Below are 12,189 nucleotides of genomic sequence, written 5' to 3' on the forward strand. Positions count from 1 at the left end.
CTGATTGCTACATTGATAGTTTCCTTTAGGTTGTTGCTCTGGGGTTTTTATTTTCTTAGCTAAGTTTAGGTAGATTTACTCCTTGGCATCTTAGCAGAAAGATGGAAGAACATAGTGAATTATCATCAAGCTCTTCAGAGAAGGAGATTTTCACTGAACAAGACAGTTTGAAGGTGATCATTAGCTATGGCAGGAGGAGATTTTCCCGGAACAATATACCATGAAGGAGGAAATCATTGACTATGGAAGCTATGGATATGTAAATTTGGCCTAGCACCACCTCGTAGTCAATAAGGTTGTAGTGAAAATAATCCTGAAGATGAGAGTTCAACAATTGTTAAATCAAAAATGAGATGGACAGGCCGGGAAGGTGGCTCAGTGGTATATGTTTGCCTTAAATAAATGAGGCCCTGGGTTCGATTCCTCAGCACCACATAAACAGAAAGAGCTGGAAGTGGTGCTGTGGCTCAAGTGGTAGAGCAGTAGACATAAGCTGAAGAGTTCAGTGACAGTGCCCAGGCCCAGAGATCAAGCCCCAGGACCCACAAAAAATGTTTAAATGAGATGGACATTATTAAGATTTTCCATCACCCACACATGATCAGGTCATACCTGGTGAGGGAAATGGATGAGCACAAATACTTGGTAGTGGAACTGGCCATCCAGAGACCTCCTTAGACAAATGTGAAAATCATACCGCCTATTCAAGAATGAAGTCAGGAGTTTATTCAAACAGATTGTGAGGACTGTGCATTAATTTAATGAAACTGAAAATGACTGAAACATTAAATCCAATAACATCGTGTTGGATGACAAAGGCAATGTGACGTTCAATGACTTTGGCATGAGCATAAGGATTTCCCAGGGGTAGTTGCTGAAGGACATATTTGGTATCTTAATTTTGTCCCTATAAAATAGTGCTTCCATGAAAATTACAATGGCTGCAATGTAGATAGCTGTTGCTTGGAAGGCCTCATTTGTATTCTACAGGGATGGCAAGTATCCCATTTGAAAGTATGAATTTTAACCAGATACAGGTAATTGTCTTGGAGGCCACGTACATTTCTCCATTCATCTGTCTCAAAAAGAACCAAATATCATCTTGAAATGGTAAACTGCAGAGCCAAAGCAGAGGCATAGTATAGAACAAACAATGGAGATCATCTCAACCAAACTGAGGGATATTTCCTATGTCTTGATGAGCCACTATGTAATGAGCTAAACCCTATTATTCTTGCACTCTTGTGGGACATGAGGTACAGCCTGCCTGATACACACAAATCAATATTGGACAGGACATTCGATGAAATTATGGTCATCTATGTTTTGATTTTTAAAAGTCTTAAAATAGAATGACAGCCGTGAAATTAAATCAGTGCCTTCAATTGTTTCAGTGTGCCCAACTCCTGCAGACAAATAGTATGTATATACGTATATATCTCACAAATATATTACATATTAAATATATGTCCAAAACTAATTTTATACAAAATTAGGGGACAGTGTTATTAGATTTATCCTTGAAAAAAAGATTAACAAAAAATTAAAGATTGCTCACTTTGGCAGCATATATAAAAAATGGAACGATACAGAGATTAGCATGGCCCTTGTGCAATGATGACTCACATATTTGTGTAGCATTCCTGATTTAAAAATAAATAAATAAATAAAGACAGATAGAGATCCCAGTTTGAAGTGTGAAAGTAAGTGAAAGGCCCAGTCCATAATCATACATTGAATAAATTTTTGTATGTCTTTTATTATAAAAAATACTGTGCAGAGGGGTTACAATTAAATGAGTAAGGTAATTTCCTATCAAGTATATTTCCTATCAAGCATTGTTACCTCCTCCTTTGTTTTTCCCCTACCATTCCTTCTCTCCCACCTCCACGAGTATTCTCCCCACCTCCGAAGTTCTAATGTTTGTTTTTAACGTAGGGCCTTGTACATTGCATTTTTACAATGGGTCAACCTGTATCCCTATTTAAGCATTTTGTGTTTTCCCTAACCCTCTCCAAATTAGAAAAATGTATATACAAGATGCAGGGTACCAGAATCAAATGCAGTGAAAACAGGAGTTATACCATGGGGGAGGTACATACAAAGCAACAAAGAAATCAATTTATAAATATGTTGGAAACAATCACAAGAAAGAAAAAAAATTATCTTGGGGTTCATTTCGCCTAAAATCAACTTGTCTAAAAATTTCTGTTTTTCTCAGACATATACTAGTTATTGCAAATAAGAGAAACCATGGGATCTATGTTTCTTTGGGTATGGCTTATTTCACTTAATATAATTTGTTCCAAGTCTTTCCATTTCCTAACAAATGGGACAAAGAAATTCTATGGAGGCATGGAATTGTGTATATATACCACATTTTCTTGATCCATTCATCAACTGAAGGGTATCTGGGTTGGTTCCATATCTTAGTTATGGTAAATAATGCTGCAATAAACATAGTCGTGCTGGTAGCATTAGTATGATCTTGTTTGTGAACATTTGGGTAAATGCCCAAAAGTGCTAGTTCTGGGTCATAGGGGAGCTCTATGTGGAGTCTTCTGAGGAACCTCCATATACTTTCCAAAGTAGTTGAACACGTTTACACTCCCACAACAATACAGTAAGGTTTCCTTCTATCCACATCCCCTCCAGCATCTGTTGTTATTAGAGTTCTTGATTATAGCCATTCTAACTGTGGTGAGATGGTATTTCTGTTCTTTTTATTTGCATTTCTTTTATGGCTAGGGAGGTTGAGCATTTCTTCATGTGTCTATTGGCCATCCTTCTTTTCTCTTCAGAAAAGTTTCTTTTTGAGTCTTTAGCCCACTTTTTTATGGAGAAGTGGTTTCTTTGAGGATTTGTTGTTGGGAGATTTAATTTTTTGAGTTACAGGTATATTTTAGATATGAGACCCTTGTCTGTTTAATGGCTAGTGAAGATCTTTTCCCAATCCATAGGCTTTCTATTGATCTTGTTAACTATGTCCTTTGCCATGTAGAAGCTCTGCAATTTCATGCAATCCCATTTGTCCAACCTTTCTTTGATTTGTTGTGTTTCTGGGTCTCCATTAAAAAAAAATTCGGCCTGTGCCAAGGAGACCTAGGGTTTCTCCTATTCCATCCTATTCCATCAGAGTGTCTGCTTTGACTCAGAGGGCTTTGATCCATTTGGAATTGATTCTGGTGCAGATTGATATATAAGGATCTAGCTTAAGTTTTCTACAAGTGATTAATCAATTTTGCCAGCACAATTTACTTAAGAGGCTTTCTTCCATTCTATTTTTTTAGCTCCCTTATCGAAGATTAGGTAGCTATATGTCTGTACTTTCATTTCTGCCTTTTCAACTCTATTCCATTGTTCCTGATGTCCGTTCTTGTGCCAGTACCAAGATGTTTTAATTACGATGGCTTTGTAGTAGAGTTTGAAATTTGGTATTGATATTCCTTCATCACTGTTCTTTATGTTAAGGATATTTTTTTTCTATTCTGGGTTTTTTATTGTTCTATATGAATTTTTGGATAGCCTCTTTTAATTCGTTGAAGAAAGGGGTTGGAATATTGATAGGTATTGAATTAAATTGGTAGAAACCCTTGGAAACTATTGCCATTTTCACGGTGTTGATCTTTCCAATCCAGGAACATGGGAGCTTTTACCACTTTATAAGTTCTGTTTTGATTTCCCTTTTCAGGTTTTTAAAGTTTTCATTATAGAGGTCCTTCCCTTCTTTGGTTAAATTAATTCCTAGGTATTTTTTTGGGGGTGCTGTTATGAATGGAGTTGCTTTCCTGATTTCAACCACGCTTTTCTCATTATTGGCATACAGAAAAGCCATTGATTTTTGACGGTTATTTTTATACCCTGCTCCTTTGCCAAATTTTAAATCAGCTTGAGTAATTTTGGTGATTTGCTTTTCTTTTATGGCTAGAAATGTTGAGCATTTCTTTATGTGTCTGTTGGCCATCTTCTTTCCTCTTCAGAGAAATTTCTCTTTAATTCTTTAGCCCACTTATTTATTGTGCAGTTGTTTCTTTGAGGATTTGTTTTTGGAGCATATATTTTTGTGAGTTCCAAGCACATTTTAGATATGAGATCCTTGTCTGTTGTATGGCTAATCTTCTCCTAATCGGTGGGCTTTCTATGGATTTTGCTAGTTATGTCCTTTGCCATGCACAAGCTCTGCAGTTTCATGAAATCCCATTTGTGCAAACTTTCTTTGATTTGTTGTGTTTCTGGGTCTCTATTAAGGAAATTTTGACCTGTGCCAAGGAGACCTAGTGTTTTTCCTATTCTTTCCAGTACTGTTTTCAGGGTGTCTGCTTTGACTCTGAGGTTGACAATTACTTTTGTAAACCGGAACTTGTTTGTTTTTTCCATCTTTTGTGTTCATAGGAGTGTCTGTGTTATGTGTAAACAAGCTGTTCTACAAGGTATCTTTCAGGGTGATAGAGTAGTTATTACATGGCTATATGTATTTTATAATGACATAGAGCTTTCTCGTGACTTACCTACATAAATCTTTTAATGTTATTTAAGGGCCAAGAAGAATGCCAAACTTACATTTTTGTGCCTATCTCCATCCTATTTCTCCCTATTGTCTAGTGGTTTATATAACACTCAGCATAACTGAAACTGGCACATGGAACAGACATGGACTTGATGGATCTTGACTGTGAGATGGCCCCAAGTACAGTAAATATCAGAATCAATGAGATCGAAGCAGTTGTCCAAGGTGCCTAGTTGTATTAACATCCTTGGCTTCCAATGGTCTCACCTGCCTCTGTCAGAAAGCTGTTAATGGTCTGTCACCATCAAAGCTCATACTGAAGTTTAACTATTCAATGTAGCAGTGTCAGGAAGTAGAACCTTTAAAAGATGTTTCAGTCATAAATGGATAAATATTATCTCATCAACTCTCAAGGGACTAACGTTATCACTGTTATCAGTTGTTAAAAGCAACCTATGCCCCTTACTCCCTGTCATTCTAGCACATACCATGATGCTGAGATCCTCTGTGATATGATGCACCCACAGGGCCTTGTCCCATGTGCTACCATGCTATATAGACTATCCAGCTACTACTATTAGGCTTGAAATAGACCTTATATTCCTCATGAAGTATACAGCTTAATTGATTTTAAACAATGACAAAATGGACTGAGATTTTATTCTTTTTGTCTTTTTCATGGAAGTGAGGATTAAACTGAGGGCCTTAAACTTACTAGGCACATAAATTGCCACTTGTGCCTACATGCACCCAACTCTTTTTCTTTCTTTTTCACTTTGCTTTTAATATAGGATTTTGTGCTAACTTCACCCAAGTCATCCTCAGTACCCCATGCTCCTATACCCCTACCTCTTGATATCTGGGATTACATGACTGTGACACCACAGTTTGCCCATTAGACCATACTACTCTTTAGGGGAAAGAGATACAGATTCCTGAGACGTTTATGTGGGTTTTTGTGTCTGCTTGTATGCTTGTGTGTGTGTGTGTGTGTATCTACGTGAACTGTTCTTGATGATTTACTTAGTACTGAGGGTGAATTTTCCTTAAGAATCTGTATTCTTAATTCATTCCACTGAAAAATAAATACTTTTCTGTGTACTAATGGCTCATAACTATAATTCTAGCTCTTCAGAATGCTGAGATTTTGGGATAACATTATTAATATTATCCCAGGTGTTATCCCAATGTTATGCCAGGTGAGCCAGGAAAAGTCCATGACACTCTTATCTCCATTTCCTCACCAGAAAAGTCAGAAATGGGGCTGTGGTTTAAGTAATATTCTTGAGGAAAAAAATAGGAATAGCACCTAGGCTCTTATCAATGCTCAGGACCCATACATAATATCCAGATAGCACTTGTGCTATTACAATGAGCTCTTGTGCTATTGCAAGTCACAATTATGTCTGATGGATTGTCTCTACAGGCCAGTTGCAGTAAAAAAAATTTTTTTGTAGTGCTCGCTTTGGCAGCACATATACTAAATTTGGATCGATACAGAGATTAGCATGGTCCCTGCACAAGGATGACATGCAAATATGTGAAGTGTTCCATATTTTTTTTTAAATCTTGTATTTCTTCATGAGATATGTTCTTTCTGGACCATCTTTATGCCTAATTTTTCTCTCTGGAATGATATTGAAATAGAGAAAATATTCAGTGAGGAATTTGGTTTCTGGATCCCTCCCTCATTCATTATTGACATGTTCTCTCTTTTTATTTTTTGGCAGTCCTGGAGCATGAACTCAGGGCCTGCACACTGTCACTGAGCTTCTTTTTTGCACAAGTCTTGCACCCTTTGACCTGAGCCACAGGGCAACTTCTGGCTTTTTCTGTTTATGTGGTACTGAGTAATTGAACCCAGGGCTACATGCATGCTAGGCAAGCACTGTACCACTAAACCACATTCCAAGCCCCATGTTCTCTTTTTAACATATGTCTAACATGTTTAGCTCTGTCCCATCTCTGAAGCCACAGCCACTGCTATTGAATGTATCCTCAATTTAACTCCTAATTGTGTTTCATTTCCTATAACTGCCGAAATATTTTCCACTCCACCCAAGGAACTATCTTTCATTTTCTTAAATTTCACACTTCATTGGTTAATGTCAAACAATAACTCAACATTACCAGTGTCTGAAATTGAGGACACTTAGAATAATAAATAGCTTTTTTCAATGTTTTTCTTTTTTTTTCAACTCTGGGGATTCAAATCTGGTCTCTGTGCAATCCTTTGCCGCTGACCGGATTCTGTCGGGATGACAGAGGACACCTAGGGGAGGAACTGGAATATGTGGGGAGATGGCAAACAGACAACTCACACACAAGAGGAGTGGATGCTGAGTGCGATTTAATGCAGAGGATAACAGACTTTTATAGCAAAAATCTCCATAAGAAAGGGCAAAAGGTTACATAATCTTGCTGCAGGGCTTCATTCTTGGGTGGTCACCACCTGGTGGCCTGAAAGGGCAAAAGGTTACACAACCTTGCTGCAGGGCTTCATTCTTGGGTGGTCACCAGCTGGTTGCCTGATAGGCACTTGTTTCCGTCTTATCTCTAAGAAATATAATGGGTTTTTATGTTTGTCACCAACTAACCATTACCTTATTTCTATAGAGGCCTTAACTGTCCCATCAGATCTTTTCTGTTCCTTCTTTAATAGTAAACACCAACGAGACTTAGATTTAGCAAGTATCTTAGTAAATGAAAGAGAGTAATAAGAAGTTCTTTCTCCTAAGTAGTTACCTCAGCAATTGCCATACATTCTTTCTGTTCTAGCCATGCCTACAGCTTTTTGCAAATCTCTTACAAACAATTCCTTCTGCTGAAGTGACATTGTGAAACCCCCAATACTTTTATATTTGCTTATGAGTTGTCTACTAGCCTCCATAAGAGGGGTTTCAGGGTAGCACTTAACTCTGGTGAGTTAGTCATATTTTTAAGACACTAATCAGATATTGGAGTCGTCAACACTCTTAAGAAAGAGCTTTGAATAAGGGAACGTTGACAATGAGTAAGTACAATGAACAGCAGAAACAGTAAAAGATTAATAGGCACTCTTCTACAGTGAGGAAAAGAAAGGCAGAAACACATCTTTCCCAGGGGCTTGCCAGCCTTTTTCCAGGAGTAGGCCTCTTAGAAGCCCTATTCTCCGAGGTAGACTTCGGTGATGTCCCAAAACTTGGAGATAGGTTTCTGTAAAGCCCCATTCTCTGAGGTAGACTTCGGTAAAGTCCCAAAACTCAGAGATAGGTCTCTGAAGCCCCTATCTTAGGTCTGATAGATGGTTTCCCATGCTAACCAGACTCCACTGGAGTCGGCGTGGCAATCCTTCAGCTCTTCAGCTCAAAGTGAGTGCTCTGCCAGTTGAGCTACAGTACCACTTCCATCTTTCTGAGTGGTTAATTGGAGATAAACCTTTCATTCCCAGGCTGCCTTTGAACTGGGAGCCTCAGATCTCATCCTCCAGATAGCTAGGATTACAGGAATGAGCCACCAGTGCCCAGATAATAAATAGCTTTTTGGGGGGGGAGGGGGTCCGGTCATGGGCCTGAACTCTGGGTCTGGGCGCTGTCCCTCATCTCTTCAGCTCAAGGCTAGCACTGTACCACTTGAGCCACAATGCCACTTCCGGATTTTTTTCTGCTTATGTGGTGCTGAGGAATCGAACCCAGGGCCTCATGGATGCAAGGCCAGCGCTCTACCACTGAGCCACCTTCCCAGCCCCAATAAATAGCTTTTTATGTGTATCAGGTGATACACAACAACTCAGACCCTTAGGAAGTCTTTTATCTTCCAGTCTGGCAGGATCTAACCCCACTATATGCTCCGGTAGATAACAAAATTTAACAGATTCTACAAATGTAATTAGTTCCCACAAGAGTTGGTATGAGTTATTTCCAAGGTGTGAGTGCAAATTAAGGCCTTTCTAGAAGTCAGTGATGCAAACAGAATGAAGCAAACAGTAAGGAGAATATGTTTGTCAAGAAAGTATGGGGGTGCCTAGGAGCTGACAACAGTGGCTGTATGATAGGAGACCAGAAAGCAGAAACCACAGTCTCACCACCACAGAACTTAAACCCTACTAGGCATCCCGTAAGCTTGTAAGAGATCCCCACATTCTGTGAGAGACTATAGGGTAGTTGCCCCTGCTAGAAACTGAGCAGCTACTATAGACAAACCACACCCAAGTTACCAGCCCAATCTTATATCCTACAATAGTTTGTATTCAGTGGCCAAACAAATAAATTTGTGATAATTTGCCACATAACATGACAAAATAAATGCATATCTCAGATTGCTGGTGCCTTACACCTGTAATCCCAGTTACATAGGAGGCTGAAATCTGAGGATCCAGATTCAAAGGGATCCCAAGCAGCAATGTCTGTGATATTCATTTTGCCAATAAATAGCTAAAACCTGGAAATGGCGATTTGGCTTAAGTTGCTGTTCACTATTGAGCCATGGTTCTCCTTTTAGTTCTCTTTCAATTATTTTCATAAGTTTTAATTTTCTTTACAACGAATGACATTTTTTTTAGATAGTTCTTAGTGTGCTTTTATTGGATTGCTTTGGTATGAACAACTCGGGATTGAACTCATACCTCATTTATGGGAAGAAAGAAATCTACCACCTAAGTCACAATTCAGTTATGGCAGTTTTTTGTTTGTTTGTTTGTTTTTCTTGGTCGTGGGGATTGACTTCTGGGCCTGGGTGCTATCCCTAAGCTCTTCAGCTCAAGGCTAATGCTCTACCACTTTAGCTACAGTGCCACTTCCAGTTTTCTGTGTGGTTCCTTGGAGATAAGAGTCTCATGGACTTTTCCTTCCTGGGCTAGCTTTGAATCGTGATCCTCAGATCTCAGCCTCCTGATTAGTTAGGATTTTATGTGTGAGCCACCACCACCCGGCTATGGTAGTTTTTGTTTTTGTTTTTGTTTTTGTTTTTTTAGGAATTTGAATTTCTTATTTTTGTCCTAATTTAATTTAATATTTTATTTTTTTAATCCCAGGGAATTGAGTATAGGACCCTTTATATGTATGTATGTGCATGCTTCTGTGTACATACGTGCCAATACTGAGGCTTGAATTGCCATAACTTTTTCCAAGCAAGGCTGACACTATACCACTTGAATCACACCTTCAGTATTTTTATTGCTGCTTAGTTGAAGGTAAGAATCTCTGATTTGCTACTTTGAAGGCTTAGTTTTTGGATGACAGTTAAGAGCGAAACTGTGAGGTTTCCTTACCACTTCCGTCTAATATCTACTTAGGAAAAGCTGGAAGTGTCACTGTGGCTCAAGAGGTAGAGCACTAGCCTTAATCAAAAGTAACTCATATACAGTGCCTAGGCCTGACTTAAACCCTGGGTCCTGCAGGTTAAACAAATAAACTCTGAATTGTCTGACAAGTCTAGTTTTAAAACATGATCTTATAGATTTCAGCCTCTGAAATTGCTAGATTTACAGGTTTGAGCCTTTAGTAATGGTGATAGTTTTCTATTATTATTTACAGATGCTTTAAAAAACACATCATGTAGCTAACAGTGGCTCATGGTTATAGTCCTTGATATTATGGATACTGAGAAGCTTGGTGTGAAGTTGGACCTAATGATAGAATGTCTATGAGTCTTTTCTCTAATTAACAACCAAAAGGTTGGATGTAGAACTGTGGCCCAAGTTTTAAAGTCATAACCTTGAGCAGAAAAATTTTATGGAAATTGTTCAGGCAATGCATGCAAATCCCAAGATCAGCACAAAAATTAAAATAAATAGAACATAAAATAATCCTAGGTATGGCTAGTGACAGTTTGCCTAGTTTTCCTAAAATTCTTAGTTTGATAGTCACCACAAAGATAACTGGACAAACCAACAAAATATGTGTCCATAGCCAGATGAAACTTTTGCTTAGAAATCTGCACTAATTATATTTTAAAAAACATTTCTTACACTCTTTAATTTAGAAAATTAGCCCCAAAATAATGCCAGTTGAAGAGAAATTGTATGTGATGACTACTTCAGAAACAATAATTTTTTTAGTTTTTTAAAAGGAGATGTCACGTATTTATCAACTTTTATATATATATATATATATATATATATATATATAATTAGTAAATAAATTTCAACTAAATATTAACTTCATTGTCCTCTAAATTGAAGTGTTGACCTATATTTTATATCAGAATGAGCATTTATTCGTCTCATTTTTAAAAAAGTCAATTTAAATTTTCTATTCAAATTTTATACAAAAAGAATGTGTTTGGTGTTCTAGGAAAGTTCTCCAAAAGTTAATGTAGAGCAGTATGTAGGGCCATTGTGAGATTAACTAGGAATTCTGAGCCATGAAAAACTAAAGGTTTAAAAGTTGAAATAAATACATGTCAGAGAGTTAGAAACAAAACTTGGGTTTCTAGGGATAGACTTTCAAACCCTTTCAATACATTTGGCTGGGTAGATGGTGCTACAGTTGGTAATTTTGCTTCACTCAAAAATCCTTGATGAGGTTTTTGTGTGTAAGAAGAAAATCCCTTTGCTTTCGTATTTATGAACTTCATGTTAAAACTTTAGCAATGGGCCTTCTGTGGCCCCTTTTTAACTGGAAGTATTTCAAGATTTTTAAGACCTCAAAATCCTTTTGTACTCTCAGCCAGGCTGTTTTGAACTATTTACTTTCAAATTTATTAGCATAATCCATTTATCATTGTAGGGAGGAGAATCCTATGCTAAATAAAGTCTACTTGCTAGAGTTGTTTGTAAGTAATGAAGCATTGGGTATTTTGGGGTTAGCCTGTGTAGAGTAGACTGGATTGAGATGACATTTCCATGATTTATAGGTAAAATCACCCTCTTCCACTACAGGTGCAGGATCAAATGAGTGATGGGCATTGGTTTAAGGTTTCTTTTATTTTACTATGTATGAATCTTCCATCATATCTATATCTATATCTATATCTATATCTATATCTATCTATCTATCTATCTATCTATCTATATCTATCTATCTATCTATCTACCTATCTATCTATCTATCTATATATATATATATATGAATCTTCCTGATATGTTGTTTTATAATATTTGGTTTTACATTATGTGAATTATAGTTTTTTTAATTAAATAAGCAGGACATTTGGCCTTAATCATGTAAGAATTTGATTAATTTTAAGAGAAAAAATATCATCAGAATTAAATTAGGTTATCATCATTCGAAAATACATATTGAAAGGATATAAAGCAGAAGAATTTATGGGGTGCTTAATATATTCAGCCTTTCTTGTTTATAAGATTTGTTGTGACCTGATGGTAATAGATTTGCAATGGGTAAAAGTGTTGTTGGTCACTTAGAGTTGTTACTTCATGAGAATGTCTGATGATGTTGAACCCTAGGTTTCTGAGAGGAAAAACACAGATATAAGTCCTCAAAGATGCTGACTAAAATGAATGAAATTCACACTCCATTAATAGGAGGGAAGGGCACCATTTTTTTTGCTGTCTTCAACAGCCAAATGCATTTTTCTCTGTAGGTGATTATCAGCAAAGAGGAGATTGTAGACAGACTCAATTCGTGGATCCTATTCAATGAACAGAATAAGGAGATGTCTGGATGGCTGGTGTAGACAAACAACAATTCTACATACAGCAGACAGCATTATTGATGAAAGGCTTGAGACGTTTCAGAAGG

At 37.3% G+C, this 12,189-nt stretch overlaps 1 non-coding gene and 1 pseudogene across 1 annotated transcript; both read left to right on the plus strand.

The window, feature by feature from the left end:
• Positions 1 to 1,552: 1,552 nt before the first annotated feature.
• Positions 1,553 to 1,652, plus strand: LOC138836077 (U6 spliceosomal RNA; annotated as a pseudogene).
• Positions 1,653 to 5,963: 4,311 nt separating this feature from the next.
• On the plus strand, positions 5,964 to 6,067 carry LOC138836076 (U6 spliceosomal RNA). The gene has a single exon (XR_011374899.1). It is a non-coding gene; the product is annotated as a U6 spliceosomal RNA (small nuclear RNA).
• The last annotated feature ends 6,122 nt before the right edge of the window (positions 6,068 to 12,189 follow it).

The sequence above is a fragment of the Dipodomys merriami genome, unplaced genomic scaffold (assembly GCF_024711535.1).
Source record: "Dipodomys merriami isolate MVZ:Mamm:240054 unplaced genomic scaffold, mDipMer1.0.p SCAF_2484, whole genome shotgun sequence".
NCBI classification, from domain to species: domain Eukaryota; kingdom Metazoa; phylum Chordata; class Mammalia; order Rodentia; family Heteromyidae; genus Dipodomys; species Dipodomys merriami.